We start from the raw sequence: 8,419 nt of genomic DNA, 5'->3' as shown, positions 1-8,419 counted from the left end.
TATAGCTCCTGCCAATATACCTTGACTGAAACATGCAGCACCCCCTTATATTCAAGCCTTGGCCTCTTACCCAGCTCTGCTAGTGCTACTGTCATGATCTGGAGCCCCTTTATACTTCCAGTTTGGGGGTTCATCTGAGCTCTAACAGTGCACTTCAGTCTTGATTAGCAGCCCCCACTGCTGTTCAAGTCCTGATGTACATACATACACTCAGTACTGCTGATGCACTTCAGTCGTGACCCGCAGCACTCCCAGCTATTTCAATTGCACCCACCAGTTGTGCTACATGAAAAGAATAAGGTATGTTAGTACATTTTTCTCCAGCTCTGCCATTGCCACTCAATTCTGCAATACTTGCTATAACCCATTGAGCTCCTCCAGCGCAGCCAGAAGACTGGAAGAAAGCTAATGTGCCAATATATAAAACAAGTAAATGGATGTCCTGGGTAATTATAGGCTTGTCAGCCTGATATTGATCCCAGGCAAAACAAAAAAACCTGATATAGGACTGGATTAATGAAGAATTAAAGGAGGGTAATATACTTAATGCCAGTCAACATGGATTTATGAAAAACAAATCTTGACTAACTTCTTACTTGTTTTTGATGAGATTACAAGTTTGGTTGATAAGGGTAACAGTGTTGATGTATTTTGACAGGTTTCAGAGTAACAGCCGTGTTAGTCTGTATTCGCAAAAAGAAAAGGAGTACTTGTGGCACCTTAGAGACTAACCAATTTATTTGAGCATGAGCTTTCGTGAGCTACAGCTCACTTCATCAGTGTTGATGTACATGTTTCAGAGTGGTAGCTGTGTTAGTCTGTATCAGCAAGAAGAACGAGGAGTACTTGTGGCACCTTAGAGAGACTAACTTGACTTGGTATTGCTTGACATTTTAATTAAAAAACTAAAATGATACAAAATTAACATGGCACACATTAAATAGATTAAAAATTGTCTAACTGATAGGTCTCAAAATGTAACTGTAAATGGGGAATCATCATCAAGCGGGTGTGTTTCTAGTGGGGTCCCACAGGGATTAGTTCTTATCCCTGTGCTAGTCAACATGTTTGTCAATGACCTGGAAGAAAAAAGTTTGCAGGTGACACAATGGGTAAGTGGTAAAAACTAAAGAGGACAGATCATTGATACGGAGCAATCTGGTTCGATTAGTAAACTGGGCATAAGAAAACAATATGCATTTTAATATAGCCAAATGCAAAGTTATACATGTAGGAAGGAAGAAAGAACATAGTCCATACCTACAGAATGGGGGACCCTGTCCTGGGAAACAGTGACTCTGAAAAAGATTTGGAGGTTATGGTGAATAACCAGCTGCAATGCTGTGACCAAAAGGATTAATGTCATCCTTGTACAGGTAAGCAAGAGAATCTTGAGTAGTAGTACGGAGGATATTGTATTTGGCACTGATGTGATTGCTACTCAAATACTGTGTCTTGTTCTGGTGTCCACAGTTCAAGAAGAATGTTGATAAATTGGAGAGGGTTCAGAGAAGAGCCATGAGAATGATTAAAAGTTTGGAAATCACACCTCATAGTGATAGACACAAGGAGCTCAGTCCGTTTAGTTTTAAACAAAGAGAACATTAAGGGATGACTTGATCACAGTTTATAAGTACCTGCATTGGGAGCAAAATAATGTTAACGGGCTGTTCAGTCTAGCAGAGAAGGTACAACAAGGTCCAATGGTTGGAAGCTGAAGGTAAACAAATTCAGACCAGAAATAATGTGTACATTTTTAACAGTGAGGTAATTAACAATTGGAACAGCATAACAAGGGTTGTAGTGAATTTTCATCACTGGCAAATTTAAAATCAAGATTGGCTGTTTTTCTAAGGCATATGCTCTAGTTCAGTCCTGTTACACAGGAGGTCTGACTAGATGATCTCAGTAGTCCATTCTGGTTTTATAAATCAACAAATCTATTAATCTTAATCTGAATTGCAGTTCTCCCAGATATCATCCTCAAACCTAGAGATTTTCATCACCATAACTTGATGCTAATGCTCAGCTCCCCCTGCTATTTCAATCCTGGGCTCCTACCTGCCATTCCACCAAGAAACCTCAGTTCTGACCTGCTATTTTAGTCCTACACTCTCCACCCAACTCTGCTAATAACTCAGTCCTCCTGACCCACTCAGTACCTCTTGTTCTTCTAGACTTGGCCCTCAGAAAGCTTAACTAATGCACACAACCTGCTATAGCAAGCATGGCTCCCTCCAGCTCTGCCAATGCCCTCAGTACTGACATGTAGCACTCTCACAATTCCAGCCCTTGAGTGCTTGAGCAGAATGGTATGAATTTATTCATACATTTGCAATGTGCATAAACAGGAACCAAAGGCTTAAGTCACTTAAATCAGGATTTGAAATAAAGTTTTCAGAGGATAAAGTGGTGTGGATGACCCTAGAATTAACCCAGCTTCTCATTGACCTGGATGGAACTGGGCCTCAGGACAGGGCAGTGCTCGCTTGCAGCACTCAGATGAAAAGTATTAAATATTGCTTTCCCATCAGATCTGATGTAGTTCAGCCTGACAGCCTCTGCCCAGCACCTCTTCTATCACTGTACTGTATAACACATACCCAGTGGGTCTGAGTGCCACTCAGCCACCACCATCCAGAGGAGGGCTAGGATTCCATCTGCATTATTCCCTAGCCAGTCTTGATGGGAGGACACGCCTCTTCCTTTAATAGTCAAAGGCAGGGTTTCTCCACTGCGGTGCAGATGAATACCTCTTCCTCTGACAGCCCTGGGGAGTGAGAGACCAGGGAGCACAAGGGACCCCAGTTTTCCTACTAGACATTGACGTTTAGAGTCTAACACACAGCACTGCAGGGGACTGACCCCTCAGGCCCCACAACACACAGCACGGCACGGACCCCTCGGGCCCCACAACATACAGCACTGCAGGGGACTGATCCCTCAGGCCCCATAATACATAGCACTGCAGGACACTGACCCCTGCAGCACCCATAACACTAGGCAATGTAGGCCACTGACCTCTAAGGTGCCCACAACACATAGTAGTTCAAATGACTGACTCAAAGGCACCTGTATAACCCTCTAAGGTGTCCATAACAAAGGACTATGCAGGGCAGTTGCCCCCTAGGACACCCATTATGCAGGATAGGGAAGGGCACTAACTCCTTAGGATGAGTATAACAGGACAGGGCAGGGCAGGACACTGACCTCTATGGCAGTCTGTAGCTCTCCCAGGGGAGCAAGAGCTCAGTTTGGGGGCTGGCAGCCACCCACCCCTAGAGGCACTGGTCCAACCTCCCAGGCATTCCCTTCCTATCCTCCTCCAACTTCAGTAGTGCCAGTTCACAGCACATTGGGAAGTACCATTTTCCTCTCCCTCACTGTGAGAGAATGTGGGGATTCTCATGTCACCGGCCCAGACAAACCCCCACCAAGTTCATAAGGAAAGGGGGCTGGGGTTAAATGGGTGATTTAACCCTTGTATGCAGGAGGGAGCAATTGTCCTAAAAAACAATTCTCTCCCCTCCTAGAAAGAGCTTGGGCAGTGCTCTCCTTCAGGGGGATTTGGGGAGAGGAAAGAACTGGAGGAACAATTCTGGAAGAACTGGTGTTTGGAGGCAGCAAGTTTGAAGATTCCCTGTGGCTCCCATGCATGGCCTTGTAAAATGTTATCCAGCTAACCAGGAGAGAAGGGAACCAGAGATTGCTTCCTGCAGGGCTGTTCTGCTGGATATCTGGGGGCCCAGGTAGGAGGAAGCAGAGAAATGGAAGAAGACTAGAGGAGTCGTGCAGGTGTCATACTCACCAGAGTCTGCTGGTATTGAAATTCCTTTTTTGGAAGGGTGTCACCAGTCATATCCAGAATGAAAAAATATTGGGGAGAGGAAGGTATGCGGGGAGGCCCTTCTGCCTCCCCGCTGCAGGATTACAGAATGGGAAAGAACAGAGGAGGGAGTCGGAGTGCTCCAGCTAAGAGTCGAGAGAACCTGAGAGTGAAGGTGGGGGTGGGAGAATGTAACCAGAGACCCCCTACTCTGTCCATACTCTGACACAGCAGCCGCTTCTCTGCTATCTGTTCCTGCTGCACTGGCACTGGGACAGCTCAGTAAATTAAAAGGTGATAAGATTTCTGTCTCCCTGCTCAGGCGGTGTTGTTTCTCCATCCAAGGCCAGAGATTGGGAGGGGTAGGTGGCAGGTTCTTGGGGCAGAATGGGGCTTCGTGGCACTTGAAGGCTGGTGAAGAGGAAGATTAAAAATTGGAGAGGTTGGAAGTTAAGAATCACCTAAACTACACATAGGGGAAACTCTCTTGAGTCATCTAGGCCCAGATGCTTGAAGGTATTTATGCACCTAACTCCCAATGATATAAATGGAAGTTAGGCACCTATATACCTGTGAGGATCTGGACCCTCGTCTATGGGGCCTGTGCAGGATTATTCCCTACAGCAGTTCTTAGTCATAGAATATCAGGGTTGGAAGGGACCTCAGGGGGTCATCTAGTCCAACCCCCTGCTCAAAGCAAGACCAATCCTCAACTAATTCAGCCCAGCCAGGGCTTTCTCAAGCCTGACCCTAAAAACCTCAAAGGAAGGAGATTCCACCACCTCCCTAGGTAACGTATTCCAGTGCTTCACCACCCTCCTAGTTAAAAAGTTTTTCCTAATATCCAACCTAAACCTCCCCCACTGCAACTTGAGACCATTACTCCTCGTTCTGTCATCTGCTACCACTGAGAACAGTCTAGATCCATCCTCTTTGGAACCCCCTTTCAGGTAGTTGAAAGCAGCTATCAAATCCCCCCTTATTCTTCTCTTCCACAGAGTAAACAATCCCAGTTCCCTCAGCCTCTCCTCATAAGTCATGTGTTCCAGTCCCCTAATCATTTTTGTTGCCCTCCGCTGGACTTTTTCCAATTTTTTCACATCCTTCTTGTAGTGTGGGGCCCAAAACTGGACACAGTACTCCAAATGAGGCCTCACCAATGTCAAATAGAGGGGAACAATCACATCCCTCGATCTGCTGGCAATGCCCCTACTTATACATCCCAAAATGCCATTGGCCTTCTTGGCAACAAGGGCACACTGTTGACTCATACCCAGCTTTTCATCCACTGAAACCCCTAGGTCCTTTTCTGCAGATCTGCTGCCTAGCCATTTAGTCCTTTGTCTGTACCCGTTGAGCCCGACAATCTAGCCAGCTTTCTATCCACCGTACAGTCCATTCATCCAGCCCATACTTCTTTAACTTGCTGGCAAGAATACTATAGTACAGCTTTGTGCATTTTAAATGTCCCAGATGACAAGACTTCTACAGCAACCCGTGGGAGAGTATTCTACATTCAAATCTCACTGTGCACATAGATGCCCTCACATTCAATGTAGGTTTTTGTTTGTTTGGGTTTTTTTTGTTTTTTAAATTATGTCCTATTACTCCTGGTTCTATCCCTCCACCCCCTCCCCGCCGCATTTGTTCTCCTTCCTTGATGTTTACACTCTTGTAGCCAGTAATCATTCTACACTATCACCTCCACACCCATCATTTAGTTAACCTAGGTTTACTACAGCTCTCGTATTTCTCATTTCATTCTCTCTTCTGAACACCAATTCTGTCATGATGTCCACAAGAAGAAACTTTTATAACTCATTGTAGATAAACTAATTTAATGAAACCATCCGGAAATGTAAAATCCTTACTAGGCAACCTTACTATTGTCACCCACGTGCCTTCCTCTCTGCCATGTCTGTTAGGAGCCCCATGCTTGTTTCATGTCAAATTTAGATTGCAGACTCCACTGGGTCCCTTGTTTTGTTGAGGTACCTCCCACAGTTTTGGGTGCACAGAAATAATAATGAATAGTCATATCCTCCAGCTCCCCAATCAGTTTTGTGGTTCTGAAAACCCTGCACTTTGATAAGTAGGAGCCCAGAATGGAATGTATGCTCTAGATCTGATCTCACCCCTGCTATCTTTTGAAAAATTATCTCCCTGCTATGTGATTTGATAGCTCTTCATGTATGGCCCCAAACCACAGAGGCCTTTTTGTCCTACCATTTCCCATTTTGAAGATGTCTAATCAAGTTGCTGTTCTCTATCACACCAAATGCTCCACAGGCTCAGTGCTTCCCAGGTTTCTCCCTACTGTTAAATAATTGTATTATTGCCTGGACTGAATTTTTCCAAGTTAAAATATTTTTATCCTGCCTATTTTTCTAATCTCTATGGGTAGCTAATTATTTCCATGTCCTCAGTGCTGATTGTAACTCCTTCCACTTTAGCCTCATCTGTGAATATCATTAACATACTGCTGGTCTTCTCTTCCAGATTATTACCAAAGACCATAAATAAGAACAGAGACCCACCCCTAGATACTTTCCCAGTGCAGCATGTCCTTTGTTCTTCTGCCAGATTTCAACCCAAGCAAATGTTGCTATCCAAGCTGAATTTAATTCATTTTCCAAATTAAGATCAGAGTTTCTGGGAGAAACAGAATAAAATGGTAAATATTTTCCTTAACAGTAGCCCCCATTATCCCATTCACTACTTGTTGTGCTGCAATGGAGAAGTAAGCATGCAATATATACTTTGACCCCTGGGCAGATGATAATGAACTGCGTACATTGCAGCGTCCCCCTAAGGTCCTGTGCATTCAGGCACCAGCAGTAGTTTGTGAAAAAGTGCAGCTCGAGGTTGCTTTAAAGGACAGGCAGCAGCACAGATGGACAATGGAACATGTACAGATGGACAGAAACTACCCAGGAACAAGACGACACTGATAGTGCACAACAGAGAGGAGATAGCAGCAGCACACAAGATGATAGGCTGAGTAGCAAAGCTGACCCATGAACCCTACTGCTTGTGCCTGGTGAAATCCAGAAGCCTGATACTACAGCAGCAGCAGCAGCTATGTATGCTGGGGGCTCTGCTCCCATTTTTTTCCTTTACTTGAAGAAATGTGTTCTGTAGGGATGAGCTCAGACTATGTACCATAGGACAGACGAAATAATCCACTGTATGGGTGATGTGTTGCTGATAGCACCGCTACTCAGTTTTCTTCTGAAGTTTTCTTCTCTGACTCCCATGCTGGCCTGGGGAATTGTTAGTAATGTGGTCAAAAATCCTCCTCAGGTCCTGCAGATAAATGCCTCAGTTATAGCAACACATTGCAGCCTGGATGAGTGCTTGCTTCTCTATGATTTTGTTTTTTTAAATAAGTGGTTTGGAAAGCTCATTAACTAAATCCTCCTACACTCCATAAAACATAGTCCATCATTAGTATTTACTACAGACTCAGTGTTTCCCCCTTTTTTCCTTCTGCCATCAGTAACTATTTTTACAAAAGCTCCCTTTCTTCCCAATCACCAGAATCTCTATTAATCCTTATAGAAATGGAAAAAAGTTTAGTATCGTCACATTTTTCATGTCTTTATTAACTTAAACTCCAAATTCACTCACTAACAATTACTTTCACTCTCCAATTCTTTTCAACTGATAGATTTATAAAAGGCTTATTTATAGGAACCCCTTTGGCTAGCATTAACTTTTTCTTGTGTGTCTTCTTCTCCCTGAAAGCTTTAACTGATTCTTTTAGGGTTGTTTTTAAATCAAATCTTAACAGTTGCTTACTAAGGCACTTTGAAAAAGCAACAGGAACAGCCAGAGGAATATAGCAATGGGTGCTTACTGCTGCATCTTCTACAATTCTCCAGTTACTTTCTACACTGCTGGATTTTAATAATTCTTCCTTCCATTGTACTGTACTTCACTCACAGATTTCTTCGCAAATTCTGGAAAGTGAGGCAGGGAAGTACAATGAGGGGAGCAGAGGAGACAGTGATGGGTGTTTTTGTGGGAGATGGGAGGAAATGGCTCCTTGACTTATCTACAGTTAGTTTATAAACTCTTTAGGGCTTAGTCACAGAAATGACTCTCTATAGAAGATTGTATTCTCTTTCACTAGTAATGGGACCGGGTTTTATCCCCTTCAGCCTTCTATGCCTGCATCTCTGCAGCCACCATGTGGCTTCCCATTGGTACTGCACTTTTGCACCCATATGTGGGTTGCAAAAACACTAAAAGTAAGAGACAGGGAGATGTCATTCAGGGGACCCTTTATGATGCCCATTTCTGTGAAATTGGACGGAGTAGGTGGCCACAGGGAAAGAGATTATTAAAAAACCCTCTGCTATATTCTTTCCTCAGTGTGGCTAATTCTTATAAACAGACTCACAGCTTTAATAGCAGGTTTCAGAGTAACAGCCGTGTTAGTCTGTATTCGCAAAAAGAAAAGGAATACTTTGGCACCTTAGAGACTAACCAATTTATTTGAGCATAAGCTTTTGTGAGCTACAGCTCACTTCATCGAATGCAGTGATGAAGTGAGCTGTAGCTCACGAAAGCTTATGCTCAAATAAATTG

The sequence above is a fragment of the Eretmochelys imbricata genome, chromosome 1, assembly GCF_965152235.1.
Source record: "Eretmochelys imbricata isolate rEreImb1 chromosome 1, rEreImb1.hap1, whole genome shotgun sequence".
NCBI classification, from domain to species: domain Eukaryota; kingdom Metazoa; phylum Chordata; order Testudines; family Cheloniidae; genus Eretmochelys; species Eretmochelys imbricata.
This window is presented reverse-complemented; position numbering follows the sequence as displayed.